At 37.0% G+C, this 17754-nt stretch overlaps 1 long non-coding RNA gene across 1 annotated transcript in view; it reads right to left on the bottom strand.

Annotated features, from left to right (window-relative positions):
- The window catches only part of LOC112646667 (uncharacterized), an 87735-nt gene that overhangs the window by 28148 nt on the left and 41833 nt on the right, over positions 1-17754 (bottom strand). Inside the window, exon 2 of the long non-coding RNA XR_003127791.2 lies at positions 15318-15513. This is a non-coding gene — a long non-coding RNA (uncharacterized LOC112646667). The remainder of the gene's footprint in view (positions 1-15317; positions 15514-17754) is intronic.

Below are 17754 nucleotides of genomic sequence, written 5' to 3' on the forward strand. Positions count from 1 at the left end.
TATTTATGGCTTCAGAGGAGAGACGTGTGAGGTTAAAGGCTCCAGGTTGGAAAAGAAAGTGCCTAAAATCTCAAAGATGGCCTAATCGTTAATTCATAAAAGATAAACTGCTACTTTCCACTCTGTGCCTGGTCTCTCAGCCATGACTGACTCTGGCTTTTTGTTTTGTATTTTTTAGGAAAATTAGAACACTCAGGCTGCACTGCTTGCTTTCCTGAATGTTACTTCCTCTTGATCCTATAAAATCCTGAATCCTTTATGCCCCACTGGAACTCTATTGAGGCAAATCCTTAATTCCCCCTGCTTCAGTTTTCCTATTTGGGCCCACTGTTAGTACATTCCACTTTAAAAAGGAAGGTGTTTTTCTATTTTTTCCTTAGATTTCACCCTATACCTTTAAAGCCTCTAAAGTTGCTGACATTAGGGAAAACATTTTAAAATTTGTAGATCTGATAAATATTTGAAACAAACATAACAGATAAATGGTTATGTATTTATAACCATTATATAAATCTTAATACATAAAAACTTCATGCAAATTGATGAGGACATCACTAAGACCAAAAAGAGAAAATCTAATATACAAATGTACAAAATGCAAAAGAAATAATGTAGATATCTGAAATATTTATGACTTTCTAGTAATCACAGAAATGCAAATGAAAATATTGGGATTAACCTTTTTGCCTATAAACGAACAAAGAATAAAATAAACATTATTAATGTCGGAGGGTGCAATGAAATGGTTGCTTTTATAGACTATTTGAATATGAATTACACAAACATCTTAGGAAGCTATTTAGTAATGTTGGTAACATTAAAAATATTTATTCCTTTTAAGCAGTTTTTCCCTTCCTAGGAGTTCATACTAAAGAAACAATCAGAAATGTTCAAAACGACTAATGCATAATCATGTTTATTTATAAAAGAAGAAATACTTTAAAAAAAAAAAGCAAATGTCAACAAACAATAGAATGGTTAAATTAATTATGGTCCCTCCATAGAAAGTAGAATATTATCCAACGATTGAATATTATGTTTACAAATATCTTTAATTATGTGAGAAAGTTCTTCTAGTACTAAGTGAAAAAAACTGGGTAGAATGACATTTAAAGTAAAATCTCGAATATATCCATTCTATGTCTCTGTGACTTCTATCTATCTCCTCTTTCCTTTCTGGAGTTTGTTCACTCTCTCTCTCTGTACTTAAATATGGAGAAAAAGAACAATTTTACATTAATCCTGCTTCCTAATTTCTCAAGCATGACCCCGAGGTCTGAGTGGTATAGGTTTTTAATATGATGGCTTCAATATCAATCAGTGATAATTCAGTCAGTCAACGAATGTTTATTGAGCACAAGCAGTGTCCATCAAATTCAAATATTTAGGTACTAGTGATTCAGCAGTGAGTAAGGGAGAGAAAGAATCTGCTTCAAGGAATTTAGGCAGTTATCTGCTATGTGTATGATAAGTAAGGAGGCAACACAAATTAAAGGATATTGAAAACCAAAGAGTCATTGGAAGGAGATAGACTAGAATAATAGTAATGAGATAGAGCACAGATGCAGGTGAGCAGTTTTAGTTAGATTGGCTGGGAGAGGACTCTGAGCAGATGACATTAGATTTGAAATCTGAATAATGACCTAATGAAAGAATAAATGCAAAGGCCTTGGAATGGCATATTAGAGGAACACAAAGAAGGTTAGTGCACTTAACTAACTAGTGTAGGAGTAGTGGAGATAGATGAGATTGGAGAACTGGACAAGGATAAATTCATGGACTGTACTAAAAAGATTTGCTTATTTTTTTATAATTGGAAGCTATTGGAGGGTTAGTAGGAGTGAGACAATATGATCAAAGTTATTCTTACTTTTACACAAAGTAAGTTATTAACATTATCCTGAGCGTATTGTGGCAAATGGACTGTGTGAAGCAAAAAGGAGACAAGAAGACCTCATAGGACAATGTAGCAGTGATTCATGCTAGAGATAAAAGTGTTTGAATTGAGACCATGTCATTGAAGATGGTAAAATAGGGTCATATTCAAACTATTTTGAGATCTAACCTATAAGACTTGGGACTCACTGAAAAATTAGATGTGAAAGATGATGAAAAGAAGGAAATCCAGACTTTTGGCCTAAGCAACTAGGTTGTGAATGCACTGTGTAGAGACGCAGCAAGGCAGATTTGGAAATTTGGTAGAGTCTAATAAAGAGGGAGAAATTGATGCAGGAGAGAAGAAGAGGATTCCAGAAATGAAGTCCTTTCTGGGACATTATGAGATAGAAACCAGAGCTCCATTGAAGTCAGTTATCTAAAATATTAGTATGTGTGCTTCTTTCATTGAAATAGTTTCTGGTGGAAATGGTGAAAAGATGAAATAACTCTCATCTACTTTAATATAATTTCTCTATCAAGTCCATGTTGGAGTGATCAGCGGAGAGTATGGGGAATATGGAAAGAAAGGGGGAAATTTGGGAGAATAGTATGAAATAATCATCTGAGAGGGTGGGAAATGAATTTAACCAGGAAAGTGAGGAAATGTTAGTGATGTTTCAGAACTGTAGCCAAAACTTAAAGTAAGTCCTGTCACCATGGTTCTGTCATTTTATTTTTCCCCTTGGGCAAAATTCAGTGGGCCATATGCAAATATGAAATAAGCACAAGTTTGTATTTAAATGAGGTTCTATGAGGTAAGTAGAATGGAGAGAAATAGAATTAGAGAGGAAGGATTAGAGAGTTATGGAGCTTACTATGACTTCTACACTGGGCTAGGAAGAAAAGAAGGAAGATAAAGCATTGGAAAGATAAAATGGGGAAGGATCAAAAGACAGAAGACCTCACCGAGAGGATAAAATGGCAAAATCTGATGATACGTACCATAATGGGTTTTGAAGGAGAAAGTAGGAAAGGTAGTTTGGAAGCATCTATGGAAAACATGGGGGAACTCCTACCCCAATGTAGTCCATTTTTCTCAAGGTATGCAGTTCTTGGGAAAAATAAAAAAGCAATCTATGCCTGATATGCTGTAGGTGAAATAATGTTGTTGGAACAAGTCAGTTTCAGCTAGAGCAAAAAGTGAAAGGGGCATTTAGAGAATGTATTCTGAGAAAGTGTGTGCATTTGAGGGGCTTGAGGATAAACTCTGAATTCCAGAGGTGCAGTGGAATGGAAAAGCCTGGGAAGGCAAAGAAGGATAACAGGTTAGGGATAGTACAGAGAAGAATGGCAGTGTGCAAATGTGGGATCACAATGAAGCTTTAACTTCCACTGGTTCCTAAGATAAACAAGAATGTGATGCCAATGCCATTGGTCCTAGATGCCAGAGCCCTCAGACTTGACTGTCAGACTGTTCCATTTGAGGATACAGTCATTTCGGTATACCCAAATTTAAATCAAAATTACTTTCATCAGGAAGTTATTTTCCTACAATATCACTTGCCCTTCCACTGGCATGATGTGAGGGAGTTAATGATGCTGGCTTGGGCATCAGGAATACCAAGGCAAGTCATCATGAAAGAAGCAAGTGACAAAATGGGTTATTGCATTGGAATCCGAAAGCACCAAAATCGACAAGGTTTTAAAAGCAAACAAGAAGCAGGAATAGGAAAACCAGAGTAAGGCCCCTAATAATAATGACTAGTATTTACTGGGAAGTTACTAGGGACAGGTATTTTACCTGTATAAATTCATTTACCTTTGCACAAGCTTTGAAGATTGATACTTTACCACATCTTACAGACAAGAAAACGGAACTACAGAATGGTGAAAATTGACAGAAAGCACCACAGCTAAGAAGCACCTGTCAGGAAGGGAACACAGAGTCTGGCTCTAAAGCCCAGTGCCTGAACCTCCCTGCTGGCTATAACTGAAGGTTATAGGTTCCCAAGCACTCGTTGCTTGAGCCAGGGTCTGAGAAATCATCCCCAATTTCAAGTTTTCCCTTAACAAATTGGCCACCAGGTGCAATTGGTTCCAACCTTTAAATGATCTTCTGCCCACTTTTGTTCCATGCCCACTGCTACCACCTGCTCCAAGCCCCCTTCCATTGGGATTAGAACAATTCCATCCTAAACGTTCTCCCAGTATCTTACTTTTGCCTCTCCAACCTAAGCTCCTTAGTGGAGCTGGAGAGATCTTTCAAAAGCACAACCTTATCATATCACTTTCCAGCTTAAAACCTTACTAACTATTACTTTCCCTTGCCCTTGGGATAAAATCAACTCCACTGTGAAGTCAGCAGAATCCATGATCTCACCTCTACTTACTTCTTCAGCTTGATTTATTTTTCTCTCTACCCTGTGCACTGCGTACTCCATCCATCCTGGACTTGCTTCAGTTCTTCAGAAGATATGTGTTCTCTCGAAATCTTGGCTGTTTCCCAGGTTGCTTCCTCTGCCTCCAGTGTGCTATCTGCCTTTCTCTCCCTCCCCCATTTGTTAAAATGTTTTCAGTTTTCAGTAACTGAAAATCCAGCTAACTATGGGCATTACGATGAGATGTAGATAATATCCTCATAAGAATTCCTAATGTTCCCAGGATTTTTCTACATTGCCATTCTGCTATTTGTAGTGTTGGCTTTTGCCATGAAGTTTCTCACTTTAGGGTCTGAAATGGTGGATGTAGAGTGTGTTAAACACAATGATAAACCACCCAAATCCATCCTGAGGAAAGCCCCTGTAGACTCAGCACTTTGGAAGTACTGTTAGCAGAACAGCCTTTAGCTGTCAGCCTCTTTGGGGATTGCCTTGGTTGCAGAGACCCATATTACACAAATTACAGACCTTCCTGGGATGATCTAAATACAATATAGTGTATTGCATATAGTTCATAAAGACCCAGCCATCTTGTCGTAATGGGGAACAATTCTGAAGAGCCTTTTTAGTTTCAAAGTTTCTGGTTGCTAAGGCATCATATTCAACTTCTCACTCTATCAAATCTAGCTTCTGCTCCTTTTCTTGTATAGGTGTGAACTCAAGGGCATTCACAAACATCCTTCACGCTACACTCTTGAAATGGAAATGGTTGTTACAGATGGTCAAGGACAGCAGCCAATGAGATGGAATTTTTGAGCTGCGTTACTTGCTACCAGGTAGCAAGGAGGATCCCCTGGATGGTAGTCAGTTATCAAGGATAGTCCGTGCAAAAACCGGTGAAGCAGATGCTTGGATTTCACCGGTGGTGAATTGGGTTGGTATATCAGTGGAAGAAAATTCACTAGCTGGTATAATTTATCAAGCCTTTGAGAAATATGAAATAATAACTGTAAGAACAATAGAACTGGGTGGATAAGTTGAGCCCTGGAAAAGAGTAAAAGCTAAGGGCAAATTAATAGCCAATAGAAAACTAAGGATGAAACTAAGATGCCTTGTTGGTAACATACAAAAAACATCTTATGTCCTCCAAATATAGGGCAAAGAAGGCTATGACCAGGCTCAGGACTTAGAACTTCAGAGTAACAGGGGTTCTGAAAGTTTAGCTTTCAACCAAAGCAAGTCTCTAAGACTTTTCAAATGTATAGAACTCAATTTCCAAACTTTATATCTCCTATATGGGTAAAGCAGCTGAAATCTCTTGCTCAGATTTTTTAGCTGCAAATCTGTCGCTTTCTTCTAGGCATCTTGTAATTTTCCCTGAACATGTGCAGTTCAAGGTCACCCTAGTTTTTTGAGATCTTATAAACAGAATTGGGCATCCTCTCTGTAGCTTATGGGAGTATGTGAGAGATTTTGTTTCCCTTTGATTTCTAGCCACTTCTAGCCAAAAAGACCAAGGTGTTTTGTTTTATGTTTAACTCTCCAGCACCATGTGCTCTCAGGGAAAAGTCTGTTAACATCATGGGCCTCACCCAGTGAGATTTCCTTCCTTCAGGAGTGAATCTTCTCAAGTTTTTTCCTGCCTTTGACTTCTCCTCGGTAACTTTAAATAGCTGCTTTTTATATTTTATCCAGAGCTTACAACTGCTTGCTGTGGGAGGATTTGTTTCATACAAGCTTACTCCAGAATTACTAAGATGAGAACTTTCAACATTAGATTTTTTGAATAAGAAAAAAGTAGAAGACAGCTCCCACACCATCCACCCACCATCAAATAACACTACTTTGCCTTGCTAACTCCTTCTAAATTTTTATATTTTAGCTTAAACATCTCCATCTACAAATGATCTGTCTTCCTTGACTTTCTAGAGAAAATTAAGCTTACCCATCTCTGATATATGTTACGGTAGCGCCCAATGTACCCACTCTTATAACACTCATTACAGTTTATTGAAATGACACATTTTATATCTGTTTCTCTAAATAAGCTAGAAATTCTCCAAGGACAACAATTATGCATCTCATTTTAATTGCTGTATTACAAGGACTATCACATAGTAGACAAATGAAAAATATAAATGAATAAAAAAGTAAATAAATTCAGATAGGAGAAGTCACATGGTTTAGGATTCCAACATAAACATAAACACAAGAAAAGGTTCTGAAAACTGTAACTATAAATGATATTGTCTCCACCGACTGTCTCTCAGCCACCAATTCTTGAGCATCTGTCATATTTTCTTACCCATGAAATCCTCACAGGGCCCAATGGCGAAGTCCATTTGGGTTGAAAGTATTTTTCAAAAAAATGCAGGGGCAGGGACCACTCGTGATGGTTCCTATATTTGCTCTGAGAAATTTGGACCCTCCCTTTTGCAAGAAAAAAAGACATGACTTGGGAAGAGAGAGTCCAAAGGCTTCCTGATCAACTATCCTCCTGTCCTGGCTGACAAGGCAACTGAATCAGCCTGCCATAACCTTAAAATTCTAAATAGACAGTAGACTTTTCACACTTCAAGCACTTCTGACACATGCATTTTGTGCTTTGGTTTTTGTTCATAGAGTTGGCAGTTGGTAAATACATATGTTTTGCATTACCTCTTAGAAGATTGAAAGATGAGTATTAAGAAATCAGAAACACTCTGTCAGCACCTCTAATCTATGAAGGCAATTAATCAAACATATACTTTGTCAAACTTCTTCTTATTCTCTTTTATGACTCTATTATTATTTCATCAACACAATAAAAAGGATGGATCTTCATTACATGGAAAATATTTGGGAGACAGAAAAAAACATGCCTTAGCCACCTGTCTCTACCTTGTGGTTCAAATCAATCACTGGGACAGATTGAATTATTTTTAACTGTAATATATTTATTAGGCCTTGTTGGAAACATTTTAATGCATTATAGGATTTTCTACAGTATCAGAACAGAGATCATCACTTGGAACGAAACTGTTCCACAATCCAGTTGCTCTTGCACTGGCTGCCTTCTCTAATAGGATATGAACATTTGCAGGAATCGATTAAAATAGAAGTTATAGCTTTACACACACACTTGCAAGAGCTTTGAGATTGCAAAGCATAAATGTAAACCTGGAACAGTTTTTTAATCAGGAAATAAGTAATTAATCCTGGAGGCATTGTGAGGTTTCTCAGGAGGATCTTTAAGGGGTTCATTTGCTTCCAGAACTGAAAACTCCTCAGACACATGGGTTATTTTTCTAAATCCAGTGTCATTCAGGTTGAGAAGCAGAGTAGTCATAAAGACTCATGAAAATGACCACTGCTCCATAGACGAACATGTATTATTGAGCATCTAGTATGGTATGGACAGTGAATTACATAATTTAATTATGTAATTACAGTACCAGGGATGGCTAGAAAGATTTAAAACTTCTGTGGGATGCCTGGGTGGCTCAGTGTTTAAGCATCTGCCTTTGGCTCAGGACATGATCCAGGAGTGTCAGGATCGAGTCCCACATCAGGCTCCCTGCATGGAGTCTGCTTCTTCCTCTGTCTGTCTCTGCCTCTGTGTGTGTGTGTGTGTCTCTCATGAATAAATAAATAAAGTCTTAAAAAAAAAGTTTAAAACTTCTGGTCCTATGAACAAGGTACTTTAATCTAGTTGGGTGGGTCCTTCTGAGAATAAACTATAAGTTAATTGTTTAAGTCAGTATATGAAAATGTCCAGCAGAGTGGTATGGACATATGTCACTAATCAAGTGCAGGAGCAGACAAGCTGGAATACAGCGTGGGCTCGAGGGATCCTGCAAATCGAGGAGGCAGGTTCAATGTGTCATAGGTACCTGAGAGTTCAGAGGAAAAACGTCACAGTGTTAATGAGAATCTTACAGAAATGTTTATAAGTGGCTTCACACATTTTCTTTTCTCTGGTATGATTTAAGTGTCAAACTGGAAAATTCTACCAGGATAAACTTATGTGAAAATAGTAGCTTCAGGACGTCGGATGCCTCCTTTAAATCGCCTCTCTGAAAATGACACTCTTTTGTACTATAAAAGACCCCGAACTACCATGTAGCTGTGTGACCTTGGACCAATTACTTTATCTTTCGGAGTGTCAGTTTTCTCATCTGAATAAGAAAGGACAGAGCTAGATAACCTTAATGATTCCTTGTAATTCATGTATAGTTTTATGAAGAATTCTGTCATTTTGGTAGAAAACCTAGCTGACCACCCTGATTTGTGGATCCATCTCTGCCTTTCCAGTTAGCAGCCTTTGCCCCATTTTGCTTGGCACAGACAATTTCCCTGTGCTGCCAAGAGAGGGTAAGCAGGTGAAGGAAAGTGGCCTGTTCTGTTCTGGTTAGTTATTTAATTCTAATTATTAATGCCATTCCTGTTCTTCTATCACCTTGAAGTTGTTGGATGCCAAGGGGTATTAATAAAGGACAAGTTTCATGAGGTCAACAGGAAAGATGCCAAAATATGGTTAGCCAAGCAGAAGGCTGTGGGAACAGGGTTAGGAGAAACGAAGGAGTGACAGGAAACACATGTTTAATCTAATGTCAGAATTCTGAAGTATATAAGGAAGGAGAGATATTATAATTGGGAAGTCTCCATGCAGAATTAAGCCTGTGATAAATTAATATCTTTGAGGGGCAATCAATACCAACAAGGTTTGAATTGAGCTGAAAAGCTCATAATAAATAGAAACGTTTGGGCTTGTTTGTTTTTGTTTCCCTTAAAATTAACCCTCTGCAGAAAAGAGCAAAGGGAAAGTGGTAGAAAACAGGAATCCTCTCTAATGAAGAACTTCTATAAATTTGCCTCTAGAAAGGCCAGGGCCTGACTCTGTGATCCGAAATGTGAAATGGGCACTGACCCAATGTAGAAAGATCATTGAAATTAAAGGCATGTGACACATCCCCCAAGAATGTTGTCCATGGAAGGCTTGCTACCATAATTGAGTCTAGCTATTTGACGTGTGTTCTAGATCCAGAGGTAAAGCCACTAAACACATGTGGTCAGGGCAACAGAGACTGGTACTGTGTCTACAAGGGGCCAAGCAAAGAATTATTTATTTACATGTTTTTAAATGAAATGGATTACCAACTAGTCTGGATTTCACTAATTTGGATGCTTTATAGGTGAGATGTATACACAGAATAGCCTCTGCAAACACCTTTCAGTCTCTGGCAATGGAATATTCTTTCACTCCAAAAGTTGTTAGCGATATTATATAGATTAATAAAGGAAAAATCTAACATTAATCAAACATGAACAGTGTGTCAGACAGTCTTTTAAGTGCTCTACATACAGTGTTATAATAAATCCTTATAACCTGATCATAGAGTTATAATTATCATCTGCATTTCAAAATGAGAAATCTAAGACTCAGAAAGACTAAGTTACCTTGCTCAAGGTCATACCCCTAATAGGAGAGTGGACTCCATCACTGCCTTACTGTAAGACCTGGCCTCTTAAATACCATCATATATGCTGCACTGCGTGTATTAATAACAATAATAGTTACCAATGAAGTCTCACATACATTGCTTTAGTTAACCCTCATAAGCATCTGAAATGCATGTTGTCATCCTCTCTAATTTACAATTGTTAGAACTGTGCCTTTGAAAGCGGAGAAGACAAAGTCACATGTTGGCAGAAGTGTGATAGCACAGGCCCACGGACCCTGTCCTTCTCAGCAAGCTACCATATATCAAAAGGCAGCTCACAGGCTTACATTCTCTAGCAAGGAAGTGATACACAGAGTATTGGTGAATGAATATTTGACAATGTGATACTGGAGTATGAATGGACAACCAGACCAATGGAATAGAATGTCCAAAAACAGACATTGGTACATGTAGATATTTGGTATATGACAAATGTGGTGTCTCAAATCACTGGGGAAACAATAGATTTCTTTTTTAAATAAATAGCATAGGGGCCTCTAAGCAACCCCTGGGAAAAATATTAAACTGGGACCATTCCTCACACCATACACAAGAATAAACTTTAAATAGATCAGCAATCTCAAAATGAAAAATAAGACCAGCAAGAACTGAAGGAAAACATGGGTGAATCTCTCTTTAACCTCAATATCGGGAAAGGCTTTCTAAATAGAATTTAAAATTCAAGAATTAAAAAAAATTGTACATTTGATGACATAATATGTTTAAAAAGCATGGTTTAAAAAAAAAAAGCCAACACCAAAAAGTTAAAAGACTATTAGGGAATTCAGAGAAATCATTTGCAACACACAAAGTACATTGATATCCCAACAATATGTAAAATCCTTAAAATTGAAACAGAAGGGACCAAACACTTCATATAAAAATGAGAAAATACATAAACAGACTATTCACGATAGCATTAAATAATGGCTCTTAAGTGTACAAATATATATTTCACCTCGCTTATAATTGTAGAAACACAAATCAAAATGACACTGAAATGCAGTTTGTCATCCATCATATTGGCAAAACCTTTCCAAGTCTGACAATACATTCTGTTAGTGAGGCTATCGGGAATAAGCCCTCTCATACACTGCTGTGGAAATGCAAAATACAAGTTAATGTTATCCTTCATAACATTTAACATAGTTATATATTCACCTACCTTTTGACCCATTAAGCCCACTTCTAAGGAATTTATGTTGAAGATATACCTTGAGCAACATAAAAATATATTTGTACAAGTTTATTCCAGGGATTGTATACCCATATGCTATCAATTAAAGTGTGAGCATTGAAATTAAAAACATAGTGCCATTTGTAAACTCAAAAGGCAAACAAAATAAGTGTGAATTTCACAAAATAAGTACAGAACTTGCATGCTGAAAAGTACCAAATTGCTGGTGAGAGAAATAAAAGATCTAAATATGGAGAGACATTCTGTGTTCATGGATTGGAAGACTCAACATAGAAAAGATGTCAATTCTCCCCAGAGTGATAAACAAGTTTACCACAATTCCTCTCAAAACACCAGCAAGATATTTAGTAGAGATAAACAAGATTATTCACAAGTTTATATGGAGACTCAAAGGAACTAGAATAGAACTAATTTGAAAAAGAATAAAGAGGGAGGATTTAGTCTAAGTTTATATAGCCACAGTAATCAGGACTACGGGTTTGGTAAAAGGAGAGACACATACTTTTAATAATGGAATGAAGAACTCAGAAATAACCGTGAACAAAAATGCCTAATTTAATGTTAACAAAGATGCAAAAGCAATTCAATGAAGAAAAAAATAGCTTTTTCCAACTGGTACTGAAGCAAATGGGCATTCCTGCACCCCCGCCTGCCAAAAAAAGAATGAACTTCTTCTAAGTCTCACACCTGAGACAAAAATCAAACCAAAACAGATTATGGCCTTGAGTGAAAAAACACAAAACTCTAAAACTTTTGGAAAAAAATAGAGAATCTTTAAGATCTCTAGGCAAGGTTAGGCAAAGAAGTCTTAGATTTGATACAAAAAGCATGATCCATAAAGGAAAAATTTGACAAATTGGGCTTCATCGAAATTAAAAACTTCTCTGTAAAAGAGTGCATTAAGAAGATGAAAATACAGATTACAGTCTAGGATAACATATTTACAAACCGCATAACCAGCAACAGACTAGTATCTAAAATATGTAAAGAACTTTCAAAACATAACAGAAAAACAAATAATCTTATTAGAACATGGGCAAAGATGTGAACAGACATTTCATCAAAGAGGATATACTCATGGCAAATAAGCATAAGAAAAGATACTAAACATTATCAGCCATGTGCAAAAAGGAAATTAAAATGAGTGTTATCCCTACACACCTATCAGAATGGCTGAATTAGAAATAGTGACAATACCAAATGTTAGTAAATATGAGGAAAATTAGATCACTTATACATGGAAAGTCAGAATATAAAATAGTACAGCCAATTCGGGAAACATTTTGGCAGTTTCTTAAAACAAAACTAAACATGCAACTACCACATCAACCAGAAATTTTGCTGCGGGCATTCATCCCAGAAAACTTATGATCACATGAAAACCTGTACAGAAATGTTTATGGCAGCTTTTTCCTTAATAGCCCCAAACTGAAGCAACCCAAATGTCCTTCAAGGATTACACGGTGTGATACATCCATACTATGAAGTAGTACTCAGCAATAAAAAGAAACAAACTATTGACACACACACACACACACACACACACACACACACACACACCCCGTGAGTCTCCAGGGAACTACACAGAATGGAAAATAGCCAGTCCCAAAAGGTTACATAATATATGATTCCATTTATAAAAAATTCTCAAAATGTCAACGTTATAAAAATGGAGAACATAATAGTGACTGTCATAGATTAAAAAGAGGGTGAAGGAGGAAAGAAGTGTGTGTGGCTATAGAAGGGCAAAAAGAGGGATCTTTGTGTTGATGGAAATGTTCTGTTTCTTGCCCATCAATGTCAACGTCCTGGTGTGATATTGAACTATGATTTTGGAAGTTGCTAACTTGGGAGGGAACTGATAAAGGCTATATAGAGATTATCTGTATTATTTTTTTAACTTCTTGTGATTCTATGTTTATCTCAAAATAAAAGCTTAATTAAAAAAAAACAAAAATTAAAAAAAAATCACCTGTAAATTTCATGTGTCTTGTGGTAGATAGGATAACACTACTGAGGACACTACTTAATTTCTGTGCTATTTCAGCCCCCAGAAAGCATAACATGAGCAATCTCAAGGAAACATTTTGCAAATAATCAGACACTACTTTGCAAAGCATCAGAGTATCAAAGACAAAAAAAGAATGAGGATTGTTCCAGATAAAAGTAGACTAAGGACGACTGTGTACAATGGGAGGTCCTGGATCTGATCCCGGATTGAAAAAAAAAGGACATTAATGGGAAAATTGGTGAAATTTGCAGGTCTGTGGATTAGATTTTGGGGTTTCAGTGTTACACTTCCTGATTTGGGTAATCATACTATGATTTGGGAGAATCTGGGTGAAGATTGTACAGATATTTTAATACAATTTTTTTTCCATTTTTGTGTAAGTCTGCAATTATTTTAAAAATAAGAGTTATAAACAACTTTAAATATATTTTAATTATAAATTGATGCTGGATAAATAAATGAGGAAAATAAAGCCTTGTCGTTTGTTTATTGCTGGGTGAAAACTAATACCTAAAATCTTAAATATTCCCCTCCAGTAGAGAGACCAGATATCTCTTAGTCACACAGATGTGAGGAGTCACCCCAAGAGTCCAATCAGTACATTGCAAGCTGCTCATTTCAAAATAGGGAGAGGCTGACTTTTTTTTTTTTCTATGACAAAGAACCATACTCTTTAGAAGAACTGAGATATGCAGGCTCAGAAAATAGATTTTAAGGCTGAGAATTATTCTAATTTGTGTCCTCTCAAACCTATTTGAGTTCCTTTCTTTTCTTTCAAAGCAGAACTTGCAGCTCTGAGTGGGTTGCTGTTGTGACTTGAGCAGGCAAGAGCTGTTTAATACATCTTGGCCTGACAGTGGGAGAATCGGATCCCCTCAACCTGTCATCTCCATCCTTTGGTTTCATTTATTTTACTGCTCTGCCTCTCTGTTCTGGAGTAATAGCAATAGAGGCAGCGCGGTCTCCAGCAGCAGTCAAAGCGGCATAAATATTAGTGATAATTGTATGGTACAGTAATTGCAAATAGCGGTGATTAATTCTTACAATAATAGCTGTCCTAAGAACAATTGATTTCCCTTCTAGCCGAGCCCAACTTTCCCATGAGAAAGCTTTAAAATGGTTATTATTATTAGTTTAAGCTTTGGGGAAAGAAGGGAAGATGAAAAGGGTGGTGATTACTTTGAATTTGTCAGCACTGAGTCTTCATTAGCGTGCAGAGCAAGGGCATCCATGGTACCACAGGTAGAAGAATACTGCCCTTTCCCACCAGAAAATCAACCCGATCTGCAACTCACTGAGTGTGACTCTCACAGTCAGCCAAGAATTTCCTTGCCACTCTGATGACAAGGCACAGGAAATGAAAAGGCAAATCCTTACCCTCTCTTACTTCAAGAGAGGTGATAACTCTCTTCTGTAAGTCTTATCCCACACTACGATTTATTTTTGAAATCTTCCTGATATGTCTAGCTCAGTACTATCATTGCCACTGAATGTATGCTAATGGAAATATGAGGCACTAAATTGCTTCTTTCAGACCATTAAAGAAGTCAGTGATAATCCACTGCTCCCATTTTTAATGATCAAATTAAGAAGCTATATCCAAATTTCAGGGCTAGTTTCCCTCACTGCCTGGTCTTCACCTCGTCTTCTTTAGCGAAGCCCGCAGGTAAATTAACCCCAGATAAATTTATCGGCATGTATTCACAATTTCACTAAATCCAATCATTCTATTAGTATGTTAATATAGAAATTTCTCTTAGTGATAAACATCACAGTTTTATTTTGGTGACTCTCTAAACTGGGGGAAAACAATTTGTCTTATCTGTTGTCATTTGTCTTATCAGGGAATTATTTGATGTTTGAGTGATATATACTCATATGCATAAATTAAATAGTAGCAATAAGAGTTTTAAGTTCACAATATATTTAGCACTTATTGGCCCTATATCCACTTTCACCTACTTGTCCTTCCAAAGTCATGTATGCAGAGACTGATTAGCAATTTCCTATTTTTCTCATCTTTATATCCTTTGCACATCATTCTTATGTCCTTAGTACCTAGTGCAGTGTATAATACAGCACCTGGCACATTGTAGTGATCAAGAAATATTTCTTAAGTTGATAGATGGATTATGCCCACATTTTATCCTTTTATTTCATAAATATGGTATTGACTTTTTTGTTTGGGCACCATATTAATCCTTTCTGACAATATCCCCCCAGGACACAGGGGTTTTGACTGGATCAGTTAGCTATTGCTGCATAACAAATTATCCTGAAATTTAGCACTTTAGAACAACAGATATTTGTTATCTCACACAGTTTCTGAGGGTTAGGAATCTAGGAGGTCCAGGCTCATGGTTTCTTACTAAGTTTCAATTAAGCCATTGATGAAAACTATAGTCACTTCAAGGATCAACTGGACCTGGAGAGTCTACTTCCAAGCTCACTCATATGGCAGTTGGAAATTCTTGGCTCCTTGCTTGTGATTGACCAGGGACTTCAGCTTCTTGCTATGGTTGTTTACAACATAGCTAACAACATGTCTCCCCCAAAGCAAGTAATCTGAAAGAGAGAGAGAGACAAGGTGAGTAATTACATACAAAATAGAAAATGCAAAATTTTTTTGCTAATCTTAGAATAACAAACTACCATTTATTGGTCACAAAAACCAATCCTGGTACAATCCTACACAAGAATGTAAATATCAGGAAGCAGGCATCAGTGGGAGTCAACTTGGAGATTAGCTAGTAGAATGACAATCCACCATTTTACATATAGCCTTCCCAAGCATACATAATATACTGTTAACTAATAAGTTAGTTTAGATGAGGAACATGATTCTTTAAGTTAAAAAGACCAGAACCACCTAGGAGTTGAGAATCTCTGTAGTGGAAATTATGTTAAACTCATCTCAAAAGATTTCAACACTAATCCTAAATGGAAAAAAACATTGAGGGTAAATTTGGAGGTGGAAGGCCAGGATGGAAAAAGAAGACAACCAATTGAGGAGCAAGTGTTTTTGCATGCCTCTTACATAGACAACAATCGGCACTTCTTAATTTCCCAAATTTTAACCTCTTTGAGCAGGGAAATCCTGTATTTCCACCAAAAGTTGGAAGGCCCACCCTGGAAGTATGAAATAGATAGTGGGGGTGGTTGATGGGTTAGTAGGATGACTGTATAATTTATTGTCCTAACCAAGACACTATTGAGAGCAAAACAGAGTGATATTAATAACTATGCCAAGGCAACAGGCATAAATTGAGATGGTCCAGGACGATCTGGGACACATGTTTACTCTGTAAATTAGGGATATATATATATATATAAAGATTTTATTTATTCATGGGAGACACACACACAGAGAGAGAGAGGGGGGCAGGGCAGAGACACAGGCAGAGAGAGAAGCAGGCTCCATGCAGGGAGCCCAATGTGGGACTTGATCCTGGGTCTCCAAGATCACGTCCTGGGCCAAAGTTGGCGCTAAACTGCTGAGCCACCCGGGCTGCTCTAGAGCCATATATTTTGGGTCATTTTTTCTGTGAAGAGGCTGGAGTAGTGATTCTGGTCAAGTCCCTTGAAACTTACCTTTTGTGCTTCCCACATGAATATCTCACCCAGGGGGGGAGAAAAAAAGAATAGAGAAAGAAGCAGGCAGCACAGTGTATTATTTCTTGACAAAGGACAGCCTCTTGGGGAAGGATTGATTTGTAAGGATGTTGTCTAAGAATTCACGTCCCTCTCAAGGAAATTACCAGTCATTAGGGATTTGAGCAAATCTTCTACTGCAGTTTTCCTCATATCAGTTGCAAATAGAGAGTCTGTTTAATTTTGCAAAATTTCTTTTCATATGCATCTAATTAAAGTATCTGTTGAGTCCATCGTGTTGTGTTCAAGTTAATTGAATAGAAAAAAAAATTTAATGGTCCTCTATTAGATTTTCCTGGTTAATGTCACAGGCATCTATTGATTTTTTTTTAATTAGAGATTTTTGTTAATGGATTTGCACAAATTAAAATCTGTCTAATAACTAGTGCTCCTCTGGCAGTTCTCAGGACACTTGCTGGGATTTTGGCAAGCCCCCTTGATGGAATTTTGGGGAGTCTGCCTTTTCAATGACACATTCTAAAGAATGCTAAAATAAGATTAGAATTCCTGCTGATACACTCCGTTACTCCATGGATTTTTTTCCTCCTCTTAAAAACAAGATTTTTAGAGAGATTCTAAGGGAGACAGGATATAGATAGTAACACTAATTTCCACCCAAACACACACTATCAAGCCTAATGCACTAGAATAGAATTGCTGGAACTCTGGTAGAAAGTTGTGCACCTGATTTTTGGGCTTTCCCTAATGAAAGAATCACTGAGGGGCCAGCTTGGATTTTTGGCATGGCTATAAATATAAGAAAGAATTGTATTCAGGGTGATTATATTATAATCCACTCCTTAATTACCTCTTCTTTTGCTTCCTCAAAACACAAATAAAAGAAGCCACAGCAATTGTCAGGAAGTTAATCTTAGAAAAGATACTTACTCATGTTTTGTTTGTTTGTTTGTTTTCTAGGAGAACATTTAGCCCTAGACTCGACACACCACAGTCCTTTTCTCGGTGGTTTAAGAGGATTTAAGGTCAGAAAGAGGTTGCACAATATTCTTACTATAACTTGTTTCTTCCTAGCAAATCACTTAAAATTCATTTTAGACTTGAATCTGCTATAAGACAAAGAGAAGCCTGAGGGAAGCTCAAGGGTAAAATAAAACGTCTTCAAGGTCAGCATCTGGGCTGGGAGAAAAATAAAGA

The sequence above is a fragment of the Canis lupus genome, chromosome 16 (assembly GCF_003254725.2).
Source record: "Canis lupus dingo isolate Sandy chromosome 16, ASM325472v2, whole genome shotgun sequence".
Lineage (NCBI taxonomy): Eukaryota > Metazoa > Chordata > Mammalia > Carnivora > Canidae > Canis > Canis lupus.